Source organism: Colobus angolensis, unplaced genomic scaffold (assembly GCF_000951035.1).
Source record: "Colobus angolensis palliatus isolate OR3802 unplaced genomic scaffold, Cang.pa_1.0 Scaffold41, whole genome shotgun sequence".
NCBI classification, from domain to species: Eukaryota; Metazoa; Chordata; class Mammalia; order Primates; family Cercopithecidae; genus Colobus; species Colobus angolensis.
The window spans coordinates 1,678,451-1,690,962 of NW_012117488.1; the positions used below are offsets into that span (position 1 = coordinate 1,678,451).

At 41.7% G+C, this 12,512-nt stretch overlaps 1 protein-coding gene across 3 annotated transcripts in view; it reads right to left on the bottom strand.

The window, feature by feature from the left end:
* LRRC8D (leucine rich repeat containing 8 family, member D) overlaps positions 1-12,512 on the bottom strand; it is a 123,332-nt gene that overhangs the window by 96,704 nt on the left and 14,116 nt on the right. The window contains exon 1 of one of the 3 annotated variants that reach the window (XM_011956046.1): positions 9,932-10,016. The exons of 1 other annotated variant lie outside the window; for it this stretch is intronic. The gene's annotated coding sequence lies outside the window, so the exon portion shown is untranslated. Of the gene's footprint in view, positions 1-157; positions 327-9,931; positions 10,017-12,512 lie in introns of those variants that run through there. One more of the 3 variants, XM_011956044.1, reaches the window with a different exon arrangement.

The following is a 12,512-nucleotide window of genomic DNA, read 5'->3' on the forward strand; positions in this document are numbered from 1 at the left end:
CTCGCTCACAGTCCTTCCGTTTGCAGCTGCTGCTTGGGTTCTCCCCTCCCCACAAGGACCTAGATCAAGGGACTCCACGCTTCCTCCGCCGGTGCCCAGAGTGGTTGGCCTTCTTTTTCCTCCTTTCTTCACCCCCCTACCCCCAGAAAATAATCACCTCGGGGAAGGTATAAAGACAAGACTGAGCCTTTGCAGGGGGGTGGGGGCTGGATTTATGCAAATTTTCAAAGTTAATAGCCACATCCCAGTATAGCCACTACAGTTCAGCAGCTGTGAGAGATTCAGGATGGGAAATTACTTGTCTTGTGCCTCGCTGGCTCAAAAGAGAAAGCGTGCACACAGCTGCCAACACTGAGCAGCCAGGAACTGCAGAACAACAGTAACAACAACAAAACTACATAGTATCCTCCGTTCCTCCTAGGATCTCTACTCAGATCAACCTTTCAACCTCATCCTCACAGTCTACCGACATTTACTTATACCACTTCCACATGGAGCATAATCGCATGGTGCATTCTTCCAGAAAATGATTCCGTAGTTTTCTGTGCTATGTAATCACCGAGAAGTTCCATAGTCCTGGGATTACATTCATTCATTTTGTTGAACTCTGACTTAAGTGGACTTGAGTATAGTGTTAAAAAGAGTACACAGATGGCTTAAGAATCTGCTGTATGCAGTGTGCCGGCTATGGTGATTCGCATTTGTAACCTGCCTGCCCTTACATGCACAGTCTACCAGGTTACAAAGCGCTTACAGGACTATCTCTGACAAATGGCTCCTTTTATCATCAAGTTGTTGGCATTCATGGTTCCATACTCAAAATGGAGAACAGAATACAAACAATAATTATTCTACATATAAAGCTCAGTTTTGACTGAAACAGAAAGGAACTGATAGATACTAAGCTCCTATTCAGTGCTAGACAACTTCACTTTTTAAACCCCTCTTGGCCTTAATATTTTCCAACAGATCTGCAAAAGCCCTATTCCCAAGTGAGGAAACGGTCAGAGAAATTAAGTAACTGTTCCCATGTCTCTGCTAGAGAGCGGTCAAATGGAGAACTGAATACAACTCTTTCCTGATTATAAAATCTGCACCATTTCCCCTACACTGTGAATTCCTACAATGATCATGAATTCTTTTTTTTTTTTTTTCTGCGACACAGCCTCGCTCTGACACCCATGCTGGAGTTCAGTGGTGTGATCTCAGCTCACTGCAACCTCCACCTCTCGGGTTCAAGTGATTCTCCTGCCTCAGCCTCCCAAGAAGCTGAAACTACAGGCACACGCTACCATGCCCAGATAACTTTTTTGTACTTTTAGTACAGATGAGGTTTCACAATGTTGGCCAGGATGGTCTCGATCTCCTGACCTCATGATCTGCCCGCCTCAGCCTCCCAAAGTGCTGGGATTATAGGCGTAAACCACCATGCCTGGCCAACGATCATGAATTCTAGGGGGAAAGTTCAGCACAGCAACCATCCTGTGATCCATCCCTTCCTCTCTGAATGATCCTGCTACTTACCAGCTATTGCTGTTGTGCTAGGCAGTTTCTTTAACCACCTGAACAATACATACCTTAATTTCTCGGGCAGAGGACACTGGCTTTTTCCATTATCTACTGCTGGCTATCAGTCTTTTCAGAATTACTTGGTGGCAAAAGTTCAAAAGGTTCTAGAATGGCTACTCATATGCCAAGGTACAAAGTCTGTCCAGTTCAGAACCTAACGAGCTGACTAAAATTTGCTCCCTGCATTATTTTTTCTCTAACTGGGACTCTTTAAGAAAGTGGTAAATGCTGTTCACAAAAATACACACAGCTTCAAGTTGACATTCCCTCATTTTCTGTTCCCTTCTGCTTTAACACTTAGTTCACAATCACCTGTCAGTAGCATGCTGCTATGAGCTCCCGATGCAGGCCAAGAAACAGAACACAAATGAAAAGGTGATTAAGAGTCTTGTGCGCTCAAAAATAAAAAAAACGGCGGGGGGGGGTCTTGACAATACTGAGGCCTCTAAGATGATGAACTATACCTCACCCACCCTTTTCTCTCCACCTCACAGGCTTGAATTGTAGCGCACTCAGATGACCATGGCCTTCAAGTACAAAGGCAGGGGATGGGAAGAAGACTGCAAGGACCAGCGAGATGCATTCCTGTCCATTAGGCACTCACAGTCTAATGAGGGCTTCTTACTAAAAGACTTCTCGAGGGATCTTAGCATCCTTTTAGGGTCTAGCTCTGTCCACCTTTTTCCTTCTCTCAGTCCTTTGCTTACCGTGGTCCTGGCAACTCTTCATCTCTTTTCACAAACTTAATACTTCTTCCCAAAGAGCCACCACATATTTCCCACAAAGAATTCAATGTGGTGAGTAGGGGTGTGAAGCAGGACATTTAGCTAGAAACTTCTCTCATTTAAAAAACCCTGTCAATTATTACCATGTTTTTAAGGACACAATCATGTTTTGAAATAACTTTTGGTATCCCTCCTTCATTTCTGTTACTCATTATCTAAGAGCCCAAAGGAAAACCTCTGAAGAAAAATATTTAAATTCTTAAGAAAAGGCAAAGGAAAACTTAAACCTGCAGAGCCTTTGTTTTTTATATTTGGGACTCATGAGATTAGACTATCTAACTTCTTAAAATCTCTCTTAGTTAGGAAAAATTCAAAGTCATTAATCTAGAAACAGTCAACAGTAGACTATTCCTATTTTGTCCAAGTACTGTACTGAGTGATAATTTAATGATATATAGGAAAGTTTGTATGGTTTAATAGGTAACAAAATACAGAAGAGCATTTGGTGGGAGACTAACAATGGTATTCACCTATGTTGCTATGTCCACGCCCAAATGTGTAATACTCTCCCCTCCAGAGCAGTGGCCAGCTGTGGGGGAAGGGCAGCCACATTTCTCTTTCTTAGGCTCCCTATAAACCCAAACCCTTCTCCTTATCAAAAATATTTATTAACATTCACTCTGGAGGACTCCCAAAGTTTACAGTTTGGAGAATACAACACAGCCCCTGACATTTCCTAATCCTAACTACCATGAGGCCTGAACACCACCTCATACTTTCCCCGGGTCAGCTATTCGCCCGCTCCTTCTGTGTTTCATGGAGAAGCGTTTCTTTCTCATAGCCGCTGTTATGCTTTTGTGTGTGTGTGTGTGTGCATGTGTATATATATACATTAAAATCACAACCTCATAAAAAGAAAAAATGCACTCTCAGGTAGGCACAAATGATGCTACAAAAGATTTTGGAGGCCGGGCGCGGTGGCTCAAGCCTGTAATCCCAGCACTTTGGGAGGCCGAGACGGGCGGATCACGAGGTCAGGAGATCGAGACCATCCTGGCTAACACGCTGAAACCCCGTCTCTACTAAAAATACAAAAACTAGCCGGGCGAGGTGGCGGGCGCCTGTAGTCCCAGCTACTCGGGAGGCTGAGGCAGGAGAATGGCATAAACCCGGGAGGCGGAGCTTGCAGTGAGCTGAGATCCGGCCACTGCACTCCAGTCCGGGCGACAGAGCAAGACTCCGCCTCAAAAAAAAAAAAAAAAAAAAAGATTTTGGAAAAATGTGGAAGGTTTACTTTGAAAATCTCCACTCCCTAAGTACCATAATCCCCAGATGAAGAGAGCAACACTGTGAAAGCCATTTTAGAAGCTCCAAATTCAGTTTCAAGAAATAGCTTTTCTGAGGACTAATGGGTGTGGAGGAGGAGATGATAAACTCATCTTTAAAAAACAATGCTGCTTATCTTTCTTCATTTTAAAAAAGAAAGATCTTAGTTTGGTGGTTAAAAATGTTTGCCACAAGCAGTTCTCTGTGTGAATATCAGGATTCTTGGTGATTATTACACACGGATTTTGCAAACAAGAAAATAAAAAAATGACAAGCTGTCTGGTGACTGAAGAGATGCCCTCTTTGTACTATCAGTCTTCACAGCAGTGTCCCTACCTTGTCTTCACCTCTGGGGTAGCACATGCAACAGGATTTTCTGGGAAGGAGGTCTCTGGCACTCACATTCACCTCCTGGCCTCTGCAAAATCTGAACTGTGGCTTTCAAGGAAGCCTTTCTCAGAGCCAACTGGCTGGCCTGATTGGCATTTACCCATAGAGGGTTATTAGCCATCTTTAAGGAACCAGAGTGTCATTTCACATGACAAAATGCAGCAAGGGGTTGCAAATCATCTTAAAAAAAAAAAAAATATGCCTGTAAGATAGTTTCCTGGCTTTGAGCCAGCAATAAGGAAAGCACTACTTAAAGCATCCCACAGCATGACTTAGAAGATCCAGTCACAAGGCAGAAACATAGGGCCAGGGTGGCTACAGGCCTGAGCTGGTATCTCTCTTAAGCTCAGTGCTCCAATTTCCTCAGCTTCCAAACACACGCAATGAACCCACACGCCTTGCACAAAATTACTAACGTTACATAGGACAAACCCTCACAGGCCCTGCCTCAATGAATTCTCAGAACTGCCTTCGCAGGGAGATATTCTTATTAATGTTTTACAGAAGCAGCAGCGGGGCTCACAGATGTTAAGCGATATTCTCAAAGCCTTAAGTAATGGAGCGAAAACTCACCTGGGTCTGTTCTTCCTTCTTTTAATTGAATAGAAATGAGTGGGTGCATTTTGGCTGTGGATATATTATTCTGCACTACATATCTTTTGCTCAGCAAAAAATCCCACCTTAAAAACATAACTTGCAATGTTCTCTCTCACGTGCATCATACACCGTCATCACCTCGCCAGATTTTGGTACAGTGTAAAGGGTAAAACATGTATTCTGCAATAGGCCAACTGACTTTAAGCCATAGGAATGTAAGTAGATATAAATTAGGTAAAATATGCACTTAAGCTGCAGCTGGATATTATTCTATAAAATAGTAAGACAGATCCACTGATCAAACTGTGATAAACAAAATCTTAACACATTTTTCCAAGCTTCCTCTCTCATTCTTCAATTAGTATGCAAAAAATGCATGTAAAGTAGGACATGTTGGTTGATGTACTGGGATTTACTAAGCATAATACTGTGAAAGAAGGGTAAGATACCCCAAAATTCTGACTAAATGCAAATACCTCTATAAAAGACTGTTCAAAATGTTCCCAGCACAGACTGCCAGGAATGAATGGCCTTGGGTTATTTAATGACTGTTGATTTTGATGTGTATTATGTAGACGAAATACTGTCCTATAATTCATTCTTCTTTGGAAAGCATGTTTTGTCTGTTAATCTTCTGTGGTAGTATCTGTTTCCTTATTTGAAACATTGTTTTAATTCTCTTTGGGCAATTTTATTTATCTTATTTTTATTTTTGAGACACAGTCTCACTCTGTTGCCCGGGCTGGAGTGCAGTGGCACAGTCTCAGCTCACTGCAGCCTTGTTCTCCAGGGCTCAACCAATCCTTCCATCTTAGCCTCCCCAGTAGCTGGGACTACAGGGGCTCGCCATATCCAGCTAATTTTTCTTTTTTTCTTTCTTTCTCTCTCTGTCTCTCTTTTTTTTTTTAAGGGACAGGGTTTCACCATGTTGCCCAGGCTGGTGTTAAACTCCTGGACTCAAATGATCCACCCACCTCGGTCTCCCAAAGTGCTGGGATTACAGGTGTGAGCCACCACGCCTGGTCTGGGCAATCTTGTTTTTTAAATAACATATTAAAAAGCCCAACAATGTAAAAGGGTTGGATCCTAGAAAGTCAAATAAACACAATGTTCACTATTAAGAAGTGCTCTTAAAAATGACTTTCAGAGTTTATAAGGAGTAAATCACAGACATCATATCTTGAATACAATTCTCCATTATACATTATAGTGGAGTCTACACAAAGAAAAACAATTCCTGAATAATTTAAGGTTACAAAATTAGATACTTTAAATTTCATCTCCTTTCCTTTGCCTGTAGTGGAATAGCCAAGGCAAATAGCACGAAAGAGAAACGGAGTACCTGAAAACTCCAGAAACTTTATTATGAACTTTTAATAGCTTGTTCATCAACTTTTTAACTAATCGTAGTTTAATAAATGCCAAGCACTTTACATGTATTAACTCAATTATTCCTGACAACAACTCTATGAGGTAGGAGTTATCATTACCTCCATATTACAGATGAGAAAACAGACATGGAGATGTTAAGTAATTTGCCCAAAGTCACACTGCTAGTAAATACTAAACCTTCAGTAGCCTGGCTGACCAGAGTCTACTTTTAACCAACACATTTTCTTACCCATAAGACCCAATTGGATTGAGTTTGCTTTCCCTAGTGTGAAAGTTCATGAGGTACAGTGCCATAAATACAGCAGAAGAAAAGAAGTGGGGAGGAGTGGGGTGAGGGGCTCAGAGACTTTCCAGTTTGTAGCAAGAATGTAACCACTGGTCATAGGGGCACCAGGCTGAAAGCTTTAGGAAGTCAGGGATGCAGAGCCTGGGCCACATTGCTGAATAAATAAATATTAAGAAGAAAGGAAAGATATTTGCAGAATGAAAAAGCCAGGAGGAAGGGCTGCTTCCTCACCTTGACCAGAATCCTGGATTTCAAGGCTCCGGGATTGCCTGGATACAGCACAACTGAATTAGCAACTGAAAGGAATGCAGTGAACCCATGTACTTTGATCTTGGTAAAGCAGTTGATACAGTGTCCTGTAAAATCAGGATCCTAAATCAATTAAAATTTATGTTGTTCCAAGAACCACACAAGTTAAGCAGGCTAGAAAGGAAAACACTGGCTACATCTACCAGTATGATGAAGAAAAGAGCCACAAGGAGTGGAATTCAATCCGTATTCAAAAGTAACTTAGAAATTACTCACGCTGTTTTAATCAAATTTGCACATAACATTAATTTGGGAGGTGTGAAGAGGGCAAATGAGGGCGAGCCAATTGACTTAGTTAAATTAGCAGAGAGGTAAAGAAAAACATGAGTTCAGTTTCATTTTTGTGTCCCCTTTAATTTGCAGGGAGTGGCTATGGATGTCCAATGGGTAGTAACCACCTCTAGACCTAAAATGCCAAGACTGAACTAAGTAAGCAATAGCAAATAGATACATGTTTAAAATGTTAAGACTTCAGGTCTGAACTTCACAGAGCATGATCCTATTATTCCATACACTATCAGTAAAGTTCCATGGGAAATAATATTCCTTTCAACAAGACTTCGCTAGGAAAACCCAAAGAAAAGCAGGGGCTCAAAGGCTGAGTTTAGGAGGTCAGACGAAAAAGTCAGTGGCGTATGTATAATCTGGCCCCACTACAAATATGCCGCACAGGCAGAAGGTCATGAGAATGCTTTGCAAACACATGGCAAGACAAAGAACAGCACAGAAGGGAGAGAGAAGCAAGCTAAAACTTGAACTAACATTATTTTTTTAAGCATAAATTATAATTTCTAATTTCTTTAATGTTGAGAAATAGCTTATCCCTTTGATGGAACTATCTGTCCTCCCAGCAAAAATGTATTTTAAATGTTAGCAGTTGATTTAGAACAAATGAGAGTAAGAGAGATCTGAAACATTTGAAAAAAACAAAATGACCTATATTCAGGTCGGGCCCTAGGAAATGTAAAAGTGAACATCATTGCATGCAGCTCCTGAGACTGAAGAACTGAGCACTATTTTAGCTCTGTAGCCAACGTGCAGGAAGAGGTTCTTGCCCAGATATGGGTTCTAAGTATATCCTAGCAGGCTTGTTTATGGGAGGAAAGCATATGTTTCTAGAAAATAAAAGGCTCTGAAAGGAAAGAGGGTCACTGAATAATTAAAACTTTCTAATATGTCGCCCTTACTACTCTCAATCATAATTTGTACAGTTATTTTTTAAGGTGAAGCCCTCAATATGTGAGCAATGCAGGCAAGGAATACCTTTGGGTATCTGCAGAATTAATGACAATAGTAACAGCAACAGCAGCTAACACCTGAGTGTTAACTATGTGCCAGGAACTGTTCTAAGCATTTTATATAAACTATCCTTACAACTAACCCTAGGAGGAAAATATTGTTGTATCTTCATTTTATAGAAAGTTAAATAACTTTCCCATGTTCCCATGGCTGGAAAGGCAGAGTAAAAACCTAGGCAGTAGACTCCAGAGCTCATGCTCTTCAAGAAATTGTCATTGAAGACAGGTAAAGCCCACAATAAAATCCCATATATTCCTCTGCCTTCTAAAAGAAACAGCAACAAAAACAGAGAAATCTAGCACAGAGGCATAAGGATTAAAGTCATCCCACACTGCAGATTTGAATAGGAAATATATGTGAAAAACTTCAGTCAAATGACAATGCTCTGAGAGATCACTGATTAATACTTACACAGGACAAAAAGCAAACCGTAGAACCTACACAGACAGATCTTCCAAAAGTTTGATGACTGGCCCCCTCCCATGGTTTAAAAAATCATCCATACAATGACAAACTCAAAATTAGCTTCAGCTTAGACCTTTCTCTAGAATGCCCCAATGCCCTCTAGAACCCTTCCCTCACCAGGCTGCCCGCAGAACCACCTGCAGGGCCTTCAAAACACACTTTCCCAGGCCCCTCCTCAGATGTGAACCATTGAAATCACAAGAGGTGGAGGGGTGTTCCTGGAATCTGCACATTTAGGAAACTCCCAAGTGATCTTTAGATGCAGCCTAGTTGGCAAAAACCCGCTGCAGACACTCTACTTCTTCCTCCATGCTACCACCAGAATTGCTGAAGGCAGAGATCAAGGCAAAATTATTTCCCTTCTCAAGAACCTTCAATGGAATAACCTTTATTCAAAGGCAACCAAGTGAAGTCTAAATTCCTCAGCAGGACACTCTAGGCCCCTCTGTAATCTGTCCCAAACTACGTATCCAGCTGCTTTCCTCCTCCATCCCTCGGTCCATCCCAGCAGCATTCCCCAAACACATTCTGTACTTCTACATCTCCATGCTTTGCTGCTCCAATGCTCCCTCAGTTCTCCCATCAATTCTCTACCTGTCACCATCTTTGTCATCCTTCAAGGCCCTACTCAAGGTATTTTTTCCTTGTGAGACCACCCTGATCTTTCAGTCTCTTCTTCTGAGCAAATGTCCAAAAAATTTAGCTCTCACAAGAATTACAACATATACTGTAAACTGTGCTGAGTTATACTAAACTGTTTACATGCAGGTCTTCTCTTCAAAGCAGGGGCATATCTTACTCATCTTTCATACTGTGGATGAGAAAGAGACCTAGGTCAAAGTTTAGCTCTCCCTGCTAGTTACTAGCATTGTAATCTTGAGTGGGTTATGTAAACACACTGAGCCTCAGTTTTGTAATCTTTGAAATGGAACACCAATGACACCAACCTTCGTGGCTGATATAAAACATGAAAAGTGGCCCACTGCGGACCACCTGAAATGCACTAACATGATAGCTGTTGTTAATATTTAGTGTTAACTTTTGTTTCCCATTCCACTAGAGTGCATTGCAGACAACGTAAATGCTCAAAAAGCATTTGCTTTTACTCAGAAAAAGCATTTGCTTTCAAAGCAATGATAAATGTTAAGTGATTTCTTAAAGTCCTTTCTCCTGACCCAATTTTGTTCTGTTATAAAGAAAATTTCATATTTCTATTCCTATTCTATTTGTACTCTCTTTTCTTTCCTTCAAAAATTAATGTTCAAAATTCTAATGAACAAGCCCTGTCAGTGTCCCTCCTACTCTAGCTTGGCTGTTTGCTTTGAACTACAGTAACTGCCTGCAGCCACAGTGTCGCTGCCCAGAGAATTGCCTGTTTCACCCTTACAACAAATAGCACTTTGTAGGCAAACTGGAAGAGAGCCCAAAGTAGGAGGGGGGAAAACCAAGGAAAAGGAATTTGGGCCAAAAACTGAGTTGACACCCACACTATCATTCACACTAGAATACAGGTAAGGAGAGAACAGGAAAGAAAAGGGGTTCAGATCAACACAAACCTTCCCCAACCACCTACCTCACCACCCACCCATGGAAAACGCATTCCAAGACTCACAAAGGACTTGCTGGTCAGCTCACTGCAAGACACACATGGCTATTGTTGTGAATAAAATACTGTCATATATAATAGCCTCTTATCCTCACCAAACCAATCCTATTGGATTGTCCCCTCCCCCATTTATAGGAGATGAAACCCAAGGTCACACAAGTCCACAGAATAGAGTGCTGGGACTAGAACTCAAGTCTTTTAAGCTCCACATCCTAGGTCCTTCCCACTGCCTCTATATAGGTTGGAAAAAGCAATTTAAAAAGTGCTCTTAGAGGCTCACCAAATCCACCAGTTGTAAAGGTAAAGGTAAAACAAGATGGGTTTTGTGCTGTTAAAAACAATTCTGGTGCCAAGGATGCGGGCTGTCACAGCAACAAGGCTCCAACTACAGTCTTTGTAATGATCAGTCCAGCATTTTAGTATGGTGTTCCAGGAAGATCCTTTAGTCAGGTTTCTGTTCCTAGATGGAAACTGCCTCCATGATTTCATTTGCTCATTTGGTTTGGGGAGGCAGGATCAGGGAAGGAATATAATTTTCTTTCTTTTTTCAACCAAACTCTGATGCTGACTTTAAGACTGAAGTAATGTGGAAGGCAAAAGACGTTTCTAAAGCAAATTTGTGTTCGTCATTGTTGTAAGGGAGTTCAAGGGGCAACGAAGCAGTCCTAAAAAGCACAGATCCTGAAGCCACGGCAGCTTGGGTTCACATCACAGTTCTGCCACTTCCTGTAATGACCTTGGCTGCTCATGGTGATTGGGAGTAGTAGCCAGACTAGAGAACCCAGCCTTGGTTTCCTCTGCTACAAAACGGGGCTGTTGTCAGAAGCAAACGAGCTAATATATGTAAAGTGCTGCAAACAGTGCCTGGCACATGGTGAAGTGTTTCCCAGTCTTATTTCCAGATTAGTCACTAGGACTGGATTCTTTTTTAAGTGTATTTTATAAGAAGGTTAAAGAAGACTTCTTATACAACTTGTTAATGCATAATGCCCCAAACGAGCACAAAGATTATTTACAAGTTTCACTTCCTGATAGGATCTTCCAGGATTTCCATCTGTAGAGCAGAGTCCCTAGAAGGCCGAGCAGTGGAATCTGAAGAATTTTTCTTTTTCCCAACAACAGTGCAAGAAAACCTAAACCCATTCTCTCAGTATTACAAATGGTTTCCATAAGGGGGAAAACATCCATAAAGATCCTTACTGCATTAAAGTAACAAATAGAAGGGGACTATTAAAATGCATTTATTCTAAAAAGCAACCAGACTATCAGAAATTTAAAGTGATACCAGTCTAGAAAGACACAGCTCAGATCATACAGGGACGACAGTCCTAGGACTGGAATAAAACCTGCAGATGGATCCAAAGATGTCCCCCCACCGCCAACCACAGAAAATGCTGAAATTCCAGGAACAAAGTACTATCTACTTGGGATGATTAAGAGCAAAATGCTTTTAAAAATCCTCTCAGACTAGGATTCTGCTAGTAGCAGAAATCTATTCAAATATTACTCTCTTCTCTTTCCAAGAGGCTGTATGTACAACAAATTACACAAACGATGTTGGATTTTCCCCAGAAAAGCAAATAAAACTAAAGACAGGCGCACTATTGGGGTCACAGTAAAGGTCTGAGGTCCTGTCCTGCACCAGGATACCCAGATGGTAGAGAGGGGCTAAAACCCAGTGGACAATGTCCTCCCAGCAGTGTGCCCTGACAGGGCAGACGCAGCCCCGCTGACACTGCTTCACACAAAGGGACCCTGGAGGCTGGCCCTTCAAAAGCAAAACAAGCTGGTGTTCCAAACCATCTTTTTCCTAGGGACTGCTGTGCATACCCCCTCAAAGTCATAGTTGGGGTGGGGGAAAAAAGTGATGCTTTGTACTCTAACATAGCCATCTTTCCACGATGCAAACATTTTCCAGCTTTCTTGGTTTACTTTTTGCTATCAGCTGTTCTCTGGACCCCTCTTCTTTATCTCACTCCCTAGTCTTCTTTCTGACATAAACTCTTTCCCTTCCTTTTCATTCCAATTCCCCTTTTGGAGAAGCCACAGTATATATCAACATGATACACTAGGAATTGCAAAATAATAGCACTCTTTGCACCTTGCCAATATAGATTCTGCACTATTTCTAAATATTGACATTTTTTCTTTTTTTCTCTTTCTTCCCCATTTACCCCAAATCAATTTTAATATATGAACAAATCTTCCCATATCTCCTGGGGTAGATGATCTCTTTACTCAACTCCAAGTGGCTCTTACCCTTCCTTCTCTCTCTCTGTGTTCCCACCTGTCCTCTCCCCCTTTATATGCATAATCTACCTGTTTCTCCCTAAACCTATTCCTCCTCAGGCCAGACAAACTGTTCAAATGCAATCACCCCAGATGTAATACGCCACATTTAAAGGTCAGAAATTTTTTTTTTTTTTTTTGAGGCGGAGTCTCGCTCTGTCGCCCGGACTGGAGTGCAGTGGCCCGATCTCAGCTCACTGCAAGCTCCGCCTCCCGGGTTTACGCCATTCTCCTGCCTCAGCCTCAGGAGTAGCTGGGA